The sequence below is a fragment of the Sphaeramia orbicularis genome, chromosome 12, assembly GCF_902148855.1.
Source record: "Sphaeramia orbicularis chromosome 12, fSphaOr1.1, whole genome shotgun sequence".
In the NCBI taxonomy this organism is placed as follows: domain Eukaryota; kingdom Metazoa; phylum Chordata; class Actinopteri; order Kurtiformes; family Apogonidae; genus Sphaeramia; species Sphaeramia orbicularis.
This window is the reverse complement of record NC_043968.1, coordinates 6,242,387-6,259,320: the sequence shown is the minus strand read 5'-3', so window position 1 is coordinate 6,259,320 and position 16,934 is coordinate 6,242,387. Positions and strand designations below refer to the sequence as shown.

Here is a 16,934-nt window from a genome sequence, read left to right as displayed (position 1 = left end):
TCATTGTCAGAGGTGGGAAGTAACCAAGTATGAGTACTTTGTTACTAGGGCTGTGTATTGGCAAGAACCTGGCAATACGATACAAATCACAATACTAGGATCACGACACAATATATCACGATATATCATGATACTGTTAAAAAGGCAATTTTTTGTTTGTTTCTTTTTTTAAATGATTATTTCCTTGAAGAATTGAATTCCAGCAGAAATCTGCACAAATACTGAACATATTTGTATTTGATCCCAACAGGATCTAATGTTCTATCAGCAAATGTTTAAACTGTTCAAACTGAAATTGTGTTTTACAGACATTCCAGTTTCAGATCCTGTTCAAATGTTCAGATTCTATTAGTTCACAACTAACATCAGAACAGGATTTGAGTTCAATCCAAACAAAGGAACCAACATTACTGAATAAAAGAGTGTGAAATAAGAATAAACAGAACATAAACAAAAAAGAAAAACAGAAAAACTAAAATGAACCTCCACAATATCTGCATTTGAATAAATACCTAAAAATATCCATACAGTACTTTTTCATATCGATACAGTATTGTGAAATGAAATATCGCGATATACTACAGAACCGATATTTTCTTACACCCCTATTTGTTACTGTACTTAAGTAGATTTTGTAAGTATCTGTACTTTACTTGAGTATTTATTTTTCTGGCCACTTTTTCCTTTTACTCCCTCCATTTGTGCATAAATATCTGTACTTTATACTCCTTCCGTTCTCTGAATAAAGTGGCTATGGATCAACCACAGTCAAATTAGATGATCATCATCATTAAATGTCCTGAAAATCATTTTCATCCATGAATCTTTTATTTTTTCACTCCCGTGCCCGTACCCTTGAACATTCTTCTATGATTATCTGATTCTGTCCATCAGGGCTGTCAGACTCAGTTCAGTTCAGTTCCACATTCAGGCCAACAGGATCTGAAATGGGCCGGACCAGTCCAATAATACCAGTGAAAAATGTACAATGACATGAAGAAAATGTTTACATCTACAAACTGTCCTGAAAACACAAACAACCTGAAATGTCTGGAGTGTAATTTTGACAGTATTCTGCCTCAGTTTATTATTTACACATGTGCATTACAACTGACATTACAGTTACAAATACACAAAACATTTAATAACAGGCAGAGTATTGGTAAAATTACACTGACTTTTCTTAACACGTTTCAGTTTGTTCATATTCATTCAGGTTATTCACATTTTTTGTAAAAGTATAGTTTGTAAATGTGATATTTTCATGTAATTTTACTCTTTTTTTACACAAAAATAAAGAAAACAATAGTAGTTTTCATTATTTCTAGGCTATTAGGATCGTATTTGACTGGTCTGACCCACTTTAGATCATATTGTTCTGAATGTGGAATCTGAACTACAACGATTAACATCTTCAGTGTAATTTTTGCATTTCACAAACTCATCCTTTGGGTTGGATCGGAGCCTTTGGCGGGCCGGTTTTGGCCCCAGGACGCATGTTTGACACCTGTGCTCTGTATGATTTTGTCTGGTTAAATAACTGTTGTTTCATTCATGGCAAAAAATGCAGTTTTACTTTTCACTTTTGTACTCTATTACAAGTGAGAAATTGTACTTTTTTACTTTTACTGAAGTAAAGGAGTTGAATTAGTACTTCTACTTTTACAGGAGTATTTTTTCACCCACGTAGCTGTACTTGTGCTTCAGTCCAGAATGGGCGTACTTGTGCCGCCTCTGCCTGTTGGATCCACTCACCTCTGTAAGTGCAGTTCAGTTTAGAGCAGGTTCACTGAGCACAGCTGCTGTTTCACATTCACACCCTGCTGCACGTGCATGTTAAATACGTGTCAACTGATCAGACGTATCCACCCTGGAGTCAGAGAAAACACCTACATCATAAATACTGCACGCTAAATGTACTTCTTTTTTTTTTTTTTTTTTTTTTTACACTGTTCATGCTCAGTTTAGTTGATCATCAGAAGTTCACAAATATACACTTGACAGCATTTCACCTGTAATTATGAAATGAACCTTCATGTCACGCCACGCTGCCACAAAACCCACTTCTGTTTTTAACATCGTCTCATGCTGTCTTTCCTGCAGGTTCATACTTTAGTTGTCTTTAAATCCCCATCAATGAAAAACAGGTCAATATTAAACGTATGTTTATGTCACAGTGATCGACTGTCATGTGTCGACGTTAGTGTGGGTTTAGTTTAGGGGTTTTGCTTTAGTTTTTTCCTGTTTTTATTTGGGTGAAGGCGGTCTCCCTCCTGTTTTGGTCTGCACTGTCAGTCTTTTCTTTGTCCTCCCTCATCCCTCTTTGCCTTCAGCTGGTGTTCCTCCTGTCATTACCCACAGCTGACTGGGATCCCTGCTCTCCACATACAGGGCTTGGACAAAATAATGGAAACACCTTCACCTCAAGATGATAATGCCCCAATCCATACAGCTAGAATTGTTCAAGAATGGCATGAGGAACATTCTAATGAAGTTGAGCATCTCGTATGGCCGGCACAGTCCCCAGACCTCAACATTATTGAGCATTTATGGTCAGTTTTAGAGATTCAAGTAAGACGTCGATTTCCACCGCCATCGTCTCTAAAAGAGTTGGAGGGTATTCTAACTGAAGAATGGCTGAAAATTCCTTTGGAAACAATTCACAAGTTGTATGAATCAATACCTCGGAGAACTGAGGCTGTAATTGCCGCAAAAGGCGGACCTACACCATATTAAATTATATTTTGTTGGTGTTTTAAGGTGTTTCCATTATTTTGTCCAACCCCTGTATATTCTCCTCTCTCCCTTTGTCTGGTGTCAGTGCGTCTTCTTCGTCAGCTTCCTGATAAAACCTAAGTGACATTTTTGGTTGGGAATAAAAACCTGCTATCTCCCCAATTATAGCTTCAACTTTCAGTCTCCTGTGAAAGTTGTTTCCATTCCATCATAAGTACCAACATTAAAGGAACAGTTTTTTTTTTTGTCATATTTCACAGTTTTTGTTTCTCCTGTAAAATTTGCCACAGTCACAGCAGGTTTCATCAGGAAGCCGACGTCTTGTTTCCCCCGTGAAGACTATGGCTGTGTATCGGCAAGAATCTGACAATACGATACAAATCCCAATACTAGGATCACAATGCGATATATCACGATATATCATGATACTGTTAAAAAGGCAATTTTTTGATTGTTTCTTTTTTTTAAATGATTATTTCTTTGAAGAATTGAATTCCAGCAGAAATCTGCCCAAATACTAAACACATTTTTATTTGATTCCAACAGGATCTAATGTTCTATCACCAAATGTTCCAACTGTGTTCAAACTGAAATTCTGTTTTCCAGACATTCCAGTTTCAGATCCTGTTCAAATGTTCAGATTCTATTAGTTCACAACTAACATCAGAACAGGATTTGAGTTCAGTCCCAACAAAGGAACCAACATTATTGAATAAAAGAGTGTGAAATAATAATAGATAAAATATAAACAAAAAACAAAAACCTTCACAATATCTGCATTTGAATAAATCCCTAAAATATCCTTACAGTACTTTTTAATATCGATACAGTATTTGTGAAATGAAATATCGCGATATATTGCAGAACTGATATTTTCTCCCAGCCCTAGTGAAGACCATCTCATTCATGTATTTTTGTTCATCAGGTTTTTTAGTTTCATAATTGAGCACGTTTTTGCTCCGTCCTTTTGTATTTTTGGATTCTTGTTTAATTAAGTTCCTTTAACCTCTCAGTCCTGTGTGTCTCCAGTATTTGGGTCAACACCAGAGTCGTGCTGTAACATCATCAACAATAACCACAGCTCCTGCGGGCATCTGTCACTGAAGGCCAGTGTCAAAACACACAATGACAATACTACTATGTGTCTGTACATACTGTATATATGTGTTTATATACAATTTTCTTTGTCTTACGTCCTAGAAGTGTGGTTGGCTGTATGTACAAGTTTGTTAATATTGTAACGTGAGGGTTCGTTGGTGGTTATTCGTTCATTCTTTATAAAATGAGACTGCAGGATGGAGGTTCTTCTCACAACAGCGCTTTACTTTTCACGTACCATAACTGCTACCACAACACTTCCTGAAACATCATGTCACATGACCGAACCAGCCAATCAGAACTAACAGTACCTAGATCTGTACATGTAAGTGGTTTAGAAAAGGCACATTTAACAGGTTATTTTAGCTGCTTATAGACAACAAATGAAAATAATTAAATGTGTATATGTGTAAATAATTATTCTACAACATAAATGTAAATAGTTATTTGTGTAAACACTGTCAATATATTTTTTTAACAAATACCTGAATTAACTTATTCCCTGTAATTTATTCCATTGTTAAACTTTACATTTCTTCAACATAAATTATTATAACTTCTGAGCCTTACAATATCATTACTATTATCCATTTATACTTACTTTTTTTTTTTTTTTTTTTACCTTATTTCTATTACTCCTTTTTTTTGCATGTGTGTGTTTCATGGACGCATCCACAGTCATTTATACATGTAGAGAAATGTGAGTGTGTGTAAGTAAATGTACATGTGTTTGTTTGTATATATAATCTTCATTACTATTCATGTTATTGTTCTACAAAGCAGGATGACCATGAAAAACATTGATTTTCACAATTTACTCTTCTGTTATGTGTCACACTGCAAAGTCTGTGTTTATAATGACAATATTTATGCAACAAATTTTCACAAATTGCAATTTTTTTTCTTCCTTCCAGTGAACAATATTGACACCTTATTTTTCTTTTTCAAAAAAAAACAAAAACAAAAAGAGAACATTGCAATTTGTACCTATGATGTCCTGTGTAAAATGTTATGAGACTGCTCTGAATAAAAATTTGAATACAAAAAATAAAAATACACACAATGACACTAAAACAGTATGGTAAAAGCACAGCGCTAACCACAAGCAGGAACCAAGTTACATAACACACATTTACATTATTAAATCACACTTACAAAATGTTACTGTTGAAAAGGGGACTGCAGTGTTCAGTGAAACCTTTATGCAACAGAAAATATACAACTAAAGTATAACTGCAGATGCTTTATGTCATAAACATAATGTCAGAAATGTCAATTTTAGGTTCAAAACTTATAAATATGAACAAAAATATTGGGACAAATCTTACAGCTTGTAGCATTTCCCATCCCTATTAATGTGAAATATCATTATAAAAATGTCAGTTTCAGTTGTCGTCAATAATTATCCAGACATATGTCTAATAAATAAATAAATAAATAAATAACTGAATTAGTTTGAAGTTTAAGACTCATATTTCTTCCTGTGAGTGAGAATTGAAGAAACCAGAAGGTTATTTGTGTTTAAAAATGATTATTTATGGTCAAAACATGAATAATATTTCAGAAATCTAGATTTAGAACATTTAAAACAGTTAAAAAGTTAAAGATAAAACACTGGGTAAATGTTAGCAGTTATTTAATTAAGTAAAATTAAGCATTTTGTACGCACAGAAGTAAACAAAATTAACCCTTAAGAGAAAATAAAAACATTCACTGCATTGACATTTATGCCAATATAAAACTACAGTATAACATTTATCATTATTGAATTCAAAGTGTCCTAATACTGACTTTTATCAGAACTGTATAATCTATGTGTGATATCAACAAATAAAATAACATGATCATAAATAACACATGTATGGCTGCCATTATTGTTCAGTATTCATCAAATAATTCAAATACTGTTAAATAAATCTCCATATGACGTTAATGATGGAGAAACAAATCTTAACAAATGGAAAAAGAAAAATCTATAGTAGGAGCGCAATTTTGCATATTAGGTATTTTTCATGATTTTTCATAAACTCAGTTCATTGAATTATTAATTATTCAATCCAATCCAACTTTATTTGTACAGCACTTTAAAACAACCACAGTGGACCGAAGTGCTGTACAGAAAAATAAATAAAAACCAAAGTAACAGAGTAAAATACAAGAACAGACTAAAAGACAGAACAAGTGTAAATAATTAAATAACTAAATAAATAAAAATACAGAAGAATAGATAAAACCCAAATAAAAGAATAAAATGTAAGAATCGATTAAAAATTTTACAATTAAAAACAACAACAAATAAGAACAATTCACTATACTGCACAGTCTACAAATATGTGATCGAACGTCCCTCACAAAGTGTTTAACCTTTAAACCAAACCACCACAGCCGAAACCTACACATGGACAGGACTCATAGAAATAGAATAAACTAGAATAGAACATGTGAGCTGATGTAGAAAACTGATGGACACTGAAGGAAAATAAATGTTCATTTCAGTTTTGTATGAATGAGTTTGAACAGTTCAGCAGTCGCAGCGTTCTGTCAGTATATGTATGTGTGCAGACAGAGCGTATAAGTGTTGGACACAGTCTACGTTCTCCTTTTCTACACCTCAGCCTGTACATTTGTATAAGTGTTGGACACAGTCTACGTTCTCCTTTTCTACACCTCAGCCTGTACATTTGTATAAGTGTTCTACTCAGTCTACGTTTTCCTTTTCTACACCTCAGCCTGTACATTTGTATAAGTGTTGGACACAGTCTACGTTCTCCTTTTCTACACCTCAGCCTGTACATTTGTATAAGTGTTGGACACAGTCTACGTTCTCCTTTTCTACACCTCAGCCTGTACATTTGTATAAGTGTTGGACTCAGTCTACGTTTTCCTTTTCTACACCTCAGCCTGTACATTTGTATAAGTGTTCTACTCAGTCTACGTTTTCCTTTTCTACACCTCAGCCTGTACATTTGTATAAGTGTTGGACACAGTCTACGTTCTCCTTTTCTACACCTCAGCCTGTACATTTGTATAAGTGTTGGACTCAGTCTACGTTCTCCTTTTCTACACCTCAGCCTGTACATTTGTATAAGTGTTGGACACAGTCTACGTTTTCCTTTTCTACACCTCAGCCTGTACATTTGTATAAGTGTTGGACACAGTCTACGTTCTCCTTTTCTACACCTCAGCCTGTACATTTGTATAAGTGTTGGACTCAGTCTACGTTTTCCTTTTCTACACCTCAGCCTGTACATTTGTATAAGTGTTGGACTCAGTCTACGTTCTCCTTTTCTACACCTCAGCCTGTACATTTGTATAAGTGTTGGACTCAGTCTACGTTCTCCTTTTCTACACCTCAGCCTGTACATTTTCACTTTTACTTCAGTGAGGAAGTTGAATCAGTAGCAGCGCAGTCTTCTTGTGCACTAGTATCTGTTCTTCTGGACGTTTCAGCGCTCAAACCACAGTGAAGACGCTCAAACAATGTATAGTGCAGCTCCAACCACAACCAAACAAAAAAAAACAAAAAACAAACTACAACTATAGAACTAGAACAATGATTAGAATGATGTAGGATTTTTTTTTTTTTTTCAATTATTATATTAAAACCATATTACATGAAAACTGTGTCCATGTGCTACTATCGAAAGAACTATAACTATATAAGTATGACTACAACTATATAACTATAATTATAACTATATAACTATAAAAATGATTATAATGATGTATGATTATTATTATACCAAAACCATATTATATGAAAACTGTGCCCATGTGCTATTATCTAAAGATCTAAAACTATATCACTATAACTATATAGAACTATAACAATGTTTATGATGATGTATTATTATTATTATTATTATTATTATTATTATTATTATTAAAACCAAATTATATGAAAACTGTGCCCATGTGCTATTATCGAAAGAACTATAAAAGTGGACCACATTAGTCCACCTCTGAGCTCCTCCCACTGGACCACATTAGTCCACCTCTGAGCTCCTCCCACTGGACCACATTAGTCCACCTCTGAGCTCCTCCCACTGGACCACATTAGTCCACCTCTGAGCTCCTCCCACTGGCTGCCTGTCCGTCAGAGGACAGACTTTCCAGTTCTGTTGCTGGTCTATAAAGTTCTAAATGCTTTAGGACCTAAATCCATCAGTGACCTCCTGACCCAGTATGAACCCCCCGGACCCCTCAGGTCATCTGGATCCGGTCTGTCGTCAGTTCCCGGTCAGACCCAGACCTGCAGAAGCTGCGTTCAGCTTCCCTGCTCCACATGTGTGGAACGAACTCCAGTAAACCTCCGATCAGCTGAAACACTGGTTTACTTAAACCCAGCTGACAGACCCTCCTGTTCTGCTGCATCTGAACAGAGTTTAGATTCAGGAGTTCACATCTGCACTGTTCCTTTTAAAAGGAAAGTTTGAAAAGTTTATATCTGTTTATCTGATATTTGTTTGTTTGTTTGTTTGTTTTCTCAGGCCTTCTGCTGTAATGCTTTTAATGTTTTATGTGAAGCACTTTGAATTGTCTTGGACATGAAATGTGCTCTAGAAATAAACCTGCCTTACCTATAACTGTAACTGTAACTATATAACTACAACTGTAACCCTATAACTATAACTGTAACTATATAACTACAACTGTAACCCTATAACTATAACTGTAACTATATAACTACCACTGTAACTCTATAACTGTAACTGTAACTATGTAACTATAACTGTAACTCTATAACTGTAACTCTAACTGTAACTGTGACTATATAACTACAACTGTAACTCTATGACTGTAACTGTAAGTCTATAACTGTAACTATGTAACTAAAACTGTAACTCTATAACTGTAACTATAACTGTAACTGTAACTATGTAACTAAAACTGTAACTCTGTGACTGTAACTATAACTGTAAGTCTATAACTGTAACTGTGCCCATGTGCTCTTATCTACAGAACTCATAAGTGAAACCAAACATGGTCATCATCGTCACCTTCTTTATCATCGTCGTCATCAGTTGGATAAACTTATAAAACTCTACAGATTAATCACATCATGACACAGTCTTGTGTTTTTTACTCGTCTGCTTCCATGTCTTTCTGACACTTTCTCATCAACATCATCCTAAACCCAGGACCGTATCAGGACCACATCACACATGCAGACTGAGCCGGTCAAAGCCCCCCCCCCCCCCCCCCCCCATCACAAACCAAGGCCACTGTGATGCACAAACACACACAAGACCCAAACCTACACCTTTAACCCTTAAAGACCCAAACCTACACCTTTAACCCTTACAGACCCAAACCTACACCTTTAACCCTTAAAGACCCAAACCTACACCTTTAACCCTTAAAGACCCAAACCTACACCTTTAACCCTTAAAGACCCAAACCTACACCTTTAGCCCTTAAAGACCCAAACCTACACCTTTAACCCTTAAAGACCCAAACCTACACCTTTAACCCTTAAAGACCCAAACCTACACCTTTAACCCTTACAGACCCAAACCTACACCTTTAGCCCTTAAAGACCCAAACCTACACCTTTAGCCCTTAAAGACCCAAACCTACACCTTTAACCCTTAAAGACCCAAACCTACACCTTTAACCCTTAAAGACCCAAACCTACACCTTTAGCCCTTAAAGACCCAAACCTACACCTTTAGCCCTTAAAGACCCAAACCTACACCTTTAACCCTTAAAGACCCAAACCTACACCTTTAGCCCTTAAAGACCCAAACCTACACCTTTAGCCCTTACAGACCCAAACCTACACCTTTAACCCTTAAAGACCCAAACCTACACCTTTAGCCCTTACAGACCCAAACCTACACCTTTAACCCTTAAAGACCCAAACCTACACCTTTAGCCCTTAAAGACCCAAACCTACACCTTTAACCCTTAAAGACCCAAACCTACACCTTTAACCCTTAAAGACCCAAACCTACACCTTTAACCCTTAAAGACCCAAACCTACACCTTTAACCCTTAAAGACCCAAACCTACACCTTTAGCCCTTAAAGACCCAAACCTACACCTTTAACCCTTAAAGACCCAAACCTACACCTTTAACCCTTAAAGACCCAAACCTACACCTTTAACCCTTACAGACCCAAACCTACACCTTTAGCCCTTAAAGACCCAAACCTACACCTTTAGCCCTTAAAGACCCAAACCTACACCTTTAACCCTTAAAGACCCAAACCTACACCTTTAGCCCTTAAAGACCCAAACCTACACCTTTAGCCCTTACAGACCCAAACCTACACCTTTAACCCTTAAAGACCCAAACCTACACCTTTAGCCCTTACAGACCCAAACCTACACCTTTAACCCTTAAAGACCCAAACCTACACCTTTAGCCCTTAAAGACCCAAACCTACACCTTTAACCCTTAAAGACCCAAACCTACACCTTTAACCCTTAAAGACCCAAACCTACACCTTTAGCCCTTAAAGACCCAAACCTACACCTTTAGCCCTTACAGACCCAAACCTACACCTTTAACCCTTAAAGACCCAAACCTACACCTTTAACCCTTAAAGACCCAAACCTACACCTTTAACCCTTAAAGACCCAAACCTACACCTTTAGCCCTTAAAGACCCAAACCTACACCTTTAGCCCTTAAAGACCCAAACCTACACCTTTAACCCTTAAAGACCCAAACCTACACCTTTAGCCCTTAAAGAACCAAACCTACACCTTTAACCCTTAAAGACCCAAACCTACACCTTTAGACCTTACAGACCCAAACCTACACCTTTAACCCTTAAAGACCCAAACCTACACCTTTAGCCCTTAAAGACCCAAACCTACACCTTTAACCCTTAAAGAACCAAACCTACACCTTTAGCCCTTACAGACCCAAACCTACACCTTTAACCCTTAAAGACCCAAACCTACACCTTTAGCCCTTACAGACCCAAACCTACACCTTTAACCCTTACAGACCCAAACCTACACCTTTAACCCTTACAGACCCAAACCTACACCTTTAACCCTTAAAGACCCAAACCTACACCTTTAACCCTTAAAGACCCAAACCTACACGTTTAACCCTTACAGACCCAAACCTACACCTTTAACCCTTACAGACCCAAACCTACACCTTTAACCCTTAAAGACCCAAACCTACACCTTTAACCCTTACAGACCCAAACCTACACCTTTAACCCTTACAGACCCAAACCTACACCTTTAACCCTTACAGACCCAAACCTACACCTTTAACCCTTACAGACCCAAACCTACACCTTTAACCCTTAAAGACCCAAACCTACACCTTTAACCCTTACAGACCCAAACCTACACCTTTAACCCTTACAGACCCAAACCTACACCTTTAACCCTTACAGACCCAAACCTACATCTTTAACCCTTACAGACCCAAACCTACACCTTTAACCCTTACAGACCCAAACCTACACCTTTAACCCTTACAGACCCAAACCTACACCTTTAACCCTTAAAGACCCAAACCTACACCTTTAACCCTTAAAGACCCAAACCTACACCTTTAACCCTTACAGACCCAAACCTACACCTTTAACCCTTACAGACCCAAACCTCCAGCACCAACCTACACCATGTGCTGATCTAAACTGTTTAACACCTGCTGATCCACTAATCCTATCAATACATGTCAATAATTGGTGTCAAATACAGTTCTTCATCTTTTCATGGTCATCAGATATGACCATATTTGTACATTCAGAGGCTCTGTAGTTACCATGGAAACACCGTCATCTTCTACAACATTGATTCCCCAGTCAAACCCATGGAGTTGGATCAGTGACAGTGGATGGACACACTGGGGTTATGTTCAGTTAATGACAGATTTGACTGAAAAAGTTGCGTTTTCTTCAGTTTTCTCTGTTTCTGATTTAATAACCCTCAACTTTAATCTGAAAAATAAGGAGGATAATATTATAATAAATGGTGATAAATCATTTAAGAAAGGTTAAATATGGAGGAAAAATTAATTTTCTCCATTTTCACAAAAGTAGCACTGGGTCTTTATGAGTTAAGTAGTTTTGAAACCAGTACTTTTATACTTTTACTTGAGTAAAAAAGCTTGAGTTGATACTTGAACTTCTCCAGAGGTCTGTTTAAACTCTAGTATTTCTACTTCTACCTGACCAATGAATGTGAATACTTCTGAAGGCACTGGAGATATGCACAGGAAAATAAATATACAGAAAGAAATAAATGTAAATAAAAAAAAAAAACACTGTAAAATGTGAATGCAAAACATGTAAATTCTCCAATACAAAACCAAATAAAAAATTTAGTTTTAGAAATAAAGTGGACTTGACTTGATTAAACCATAAACTGACACCTGAACTGACCTGAATAAACCTGATCCACTGGAACTTTCGGTAATGCTTTATAATCAGTCCACACTCTGAAGCGTTAGTTAAGCTTTGACAAATACAGAATTCATCATTTATAAAGCATATTTCTGACATGAATACTCATTAGTATATGGTTTATAAACACAGTTATAAATGTTTTACTCATCATTCATAATCCTTCATCCTTCACTCATGCAGTTTGTTTGATAATCCCATGTGCTGTGTCTTTTATTTGTTAGAATAACTCAGATTTTTGTGAGTCTTTATTCATTACCAACCTTTAAATCTCATTTGTAAATGCTTTAAATGTCATAGATAGTGCACACTTTAGATGAGCTCACACCATAGACTGAATTAATGAGTAGGAAGCAAGGTTGTAATCGTTTTGGATTTTTACTTATAGTTTAGTTTTATCTAGTTTTGACTTTTTTTTTCTCTAATTCAGTTAGTTTTAATTAGTTTTTAGAGCATGTTTGCTAGTTTTTATTAGTTATCGTTTTTTCTGAATGCTTAGTTTTAGTTTAGTTTCGTTTTAGTATTAGTTTTAGTTATTTCATATATTTTATCTTCCTCACCGTCCTATTCAAAGAAATTAGTGAGGTGCGAATCAGTGGGTTACTCTGGACACTTTATGTGGGGGTGGGGTTAGGGCGGCTCATGGACTGAGCAGAGACACAAACACATGTACAGTACAGTGTATACATTCCCTTTAGCAGGTTGAGGGTGTGTGTGTGTGTGTGTGTGTGTGTGTGTGATCCATACACAACATAATTTATGTGAAAACAATGATGTGCAAAGCGTGAGAGGAGATGCACAAAGCAGCCAGCACTAAACCAGATACAAACATATATAAACATATATAACCCAGTCCATCAGCAGTAAACCACACCTTAGCAGATATGTCATATCTTAATCATCTCCAGTTCCATTATTAGCCAACTTTGCTTCAGTTCAGTTCAGCTAGCTGTAGCTAGTAACATCAAAGGTTTTTTTTAACATTCTAACAGGTTCCATCCCTCTGTAATTGGATTACTTTTCATCCTCCTCTTTTCTCCTCTTCTAACTCTCCAGTTTTTACCTGGATGCTAGTTTAACACTGACTCTGTCCTTTAGCTCCACTCTGTCACTCACACACACACACACACACACACACACACACACACACACAGTGAGCGCAAAAAAAAAAAAAAAACCCGACCCATGTATCACTCCAGTAAACCCCAGACAGGCCTGTGCTGCTGTGTCCCAGCTTTAGTGTGTATGTTCCAGGTGGAGTGGGGACCAGAAGACCACTGGAAACCACCAGTGAGCAGACATGACAGACTGTGGAGTGTCGTATGGTGCTGCAGCTCAAACTGCTGGAGCCAAATAAGTCCATTTCATATCAATCCGACATTTACAAAGAGAAAACGAAGGGAATTTTATACATAATTTTTATACGTTTTAGTTAGTTTTGTAACCACACAATACAGTTTCAGTTAGTTATCGTTTTTTTCTTTTAATTAGAGTTTTTATTTATTTCAGTTAACAAAAATGTTTTTTCAATTTTAGTTTTCGTCATTTCGTTTGTTTTCGTTAACGATTATAACCTTGGTAGGAAGTGCTTTAGAAGTACCTGAAATAATGAATTCCTGTGTTAATAACTGTTTATAGGACATCTATTGGAAAATAAATGTGTGAGTTAGTATAAAATACACACTAACATATATTAGTACATGTGTGAATAGTGTATGCGTGAGCAGAAATGCACATCAGAACTGGTTTGTAAGTGATGCAATACTAAATGTTTAAATGCTGAATCCATAATTTATAAAGTATGAAAATACAATCATTAAGCACATTGTAGATGAGCTTATGAATGATGAGTAAAACATTTATAACTGTGTTTATAAACCGTATATTAATGAGTATTCATGTCAGAAATATGCTTTATAAATGATGAAGTCAGTATTTGTTCATGTTTAACTAATGCTTCAGAGCGTGGACTTATTATAAAGTGTTACTGAACGTTCTTATTCTTGCACACAGCTGCACTGCAGTGTGTCTACAGAACAAATGTTTTTAACATGCACAACCACTAGAACTGGCTCTGTTAAAAAAAGATGACTTCATTCAGTACTGGTTTTCTTTAGAAATATTAGAACTAAAAAAACATCCATCTTGTACAAAAATGTTTGTTTTAGTTCAGACAGAGCTGTGCAACCACAGGGGGTTTTACACAGACCCAAACAAGAACAAATGCAATGAAAAGATGCAATGAAAAGTAATAAACAGAGAATGGAACAGACTACTGGAACAGATCACACAAGAAAAGTGTCAAATGAAATACAAGAAATCAGTTAAGAAACATCTATTGACCATAAATGATCAATACTTGGGTTGATTTAATATATGTACTGTATGTACTATACCACTGCTGACCTAAAGGAGCTGTGCTGTCTAGTTTTGTCTGTTTTTTGTTTTTTGTTTTTTTGTATGTTATGTAGTATGTGAAAATTGTTTTGTATGATTATATTGTATGTTTTTCACACTGACTATTTGTAAAGATTATTGTAAGGACCCCAGGAAGAATAACTGCAGCTATGGTACAGCTGATGGGGATCCGAAAGAAAGGAAGAAAGAGCATGTAAAAATTAAACAATGTGAAACCAGGAACTGCGGTGAAAAAGTCCAAAATGTGCAAAAAAAAATAATATAGACAGCAGGTTTTCTTACTGTGTTCGTGCAGTTGCAGTGTGGATTCTGTGTTTCCTCACAGCACTGGGTCTTTATGAGTTAAGTAGTTTTGAAACCAGTACTTTTATACTTTTACTTGAGTAAAAAGCCTGAGTTGATACTTCAACTTCTACAGAAGTTTTTTTAAACTCTAGTATTTCTACTTCTGCCTGAGGAATGAATGTGAATACTTCTGAAGGCACTGGAGATAAAGCCAGGAAAATAAATATACAGATAGAAATTTAAAAAAATAAAATAAACACTGTAAAATGTGAATGTAAAACATTTAAATTCTCTACTACAAAACCAAATAAAAAATGTAATTTCATAAATAAAGTTGACTTGACTTGATTAAACCATAAACTGACACCTGAACTGACCTGAATAAACCCTGACCCACTGGAACTTTCTTATTCTTGCACACAGCACGGAAAAATTAAACAATGTGAAACCAGGAACTGTGGTGAAAAAGTCCAAAATGTGCAAAAATAATAATAATAATAAAATAATAATAATATAGACAGCAGGTTTTCTTACTGTGTTTGTGCAGTTGCAGTGTGGATTCTGTGTTTCCTCACAGCACTGGGTCTTTATGAGTTAAGTAGTTTTGAAACCAGTGCTTTTATACTTTTACTTGAGTAAAAAGCTTGAGTTGATACTTCAACTTCTCCAGAGGTCTGTTTAAACTCTAGTATTTCTACTTCTGCCTGAGGAATGAATGTGAATACTTCTGAAGGCACTGGAGATATGCACAGGAAAATAAATATACAGAGAGAAATACATTTAAATAAATTTTAAAAAAAACACTGTAAACTGTGAATGCAAAACATGTAAATTCTCTAATACAAAACCAAATAAAAAATGTAATTTCATAAATAAAGTTGACTTGACTTGTATAAACCATAAACTGACACCTGAACTGACCTGAATAAACCTGATCCACTGGAACTTTCTTATTCTTGCACACAGCACGGAAAAATTAAACAATGTGAAACCAGGGACTGTGGTGAAAAAGTCCAAAATGTGCAAAAAAATAAATACAATTAAAACTACAGACAGCAGTTTTTCTTACTGTGTTGGTGCGCTGTCAGAGTGGATCTGCGTCCTCAGCTCTTCACCATGTCGGCGCCGGCGCTCTGAACATGAACATGTCCACAGGTCAGCCTTACTTCAGCTCCTGCAGCAGAAACAGCTGCCGTCAAACCACATGAAAGGGTGGGTCAGCCCCAGTGGTCACTCCCAGTGGTCACTCAGTGGTCAGTCCCAGTGTTTGTCTTTTCCAGCTGGAGCAGACCAGCAGTGTGTGTGTGTGTGTGTGTGTGTGTGTGTGTGTGTGTGTGTGTGTGTGTGTGTGTGTGTGTGTGATCCAGTCTGAGCGCTGACACACACTGAGGAGGACGAGCGCTCGATCAGACTTCCTCATTTTAACAACTTCCTCGTGAATTTAATTTTTTTTGACTTCCTTTTTTTTTAAAACCATGAACACTGACCAGCGCGTCTGCCGCTGCAGGAAATGATGCGACAACGACAAACATGACAGAGATAATTACTACGGCGCCGACGCTCCGCTCAGTAAATGACTCAGTTTTTCTCATCAGAGCAGAAATGTCTTTACTTTTTTCACTCTTTCAACTGAATTTAACTTGAATTCTACAGCTTTTTCAGGAGGCATCAAAGAAAAAAAACTTTCATCTTCAACCATTATTTCTTTATTTGTTTCTAATTATTCTTGCAGCAACAGATTTTAAACAGAAAATATATTTACTTGCTAAATATCTGGGGTTTTTGTTAGTTAGTTAGTTAGTTAGTTAGTTAGTTAGTTAGTTAGTTAGTTAGTTAGTTTGAACAGTATCTTTATTTTGGTGTACATACATCATATACAACACAAATCCATACTTTGGTACACATATGACACATCCAATATTCACTTGTACTGGGTTGTTTTTGAAAGAACAGAAGTCGAACAGCTCTGTGTCTCCTCTGGACTGTCGCACTGTTTTCAGTTCCACTCTTTTGTAAA

The 16,934-nt window shown here is 36.2% G+C and overlaps 1 protein-coding gene across 2 annotated transcripts in view; it reads right to left on the bottom strand.

The window, feature by feature from the left end:
* Positions 1-16,289, bottom strand: part of syk (spleen tyrosine kinase) — a 57,857-nt gene extending 41,568 nt beyond the window's left edge. Inside the window, exon 1 of one of the 2 annotated variants that reach the window (XM_030150738.1) lies at positions 15,987-16,289. The gene's annotated coding sequence lies outside the window, so the exon portion shown is untranslated. The remainder of the gene's footprint in view (positions 1-15,986) is intronic. The other variant, XM_030150737.1, reaches the window with a different exon arrangement.
* Positions 16,290-16,934: the final 645 nt, after the last annotated feature.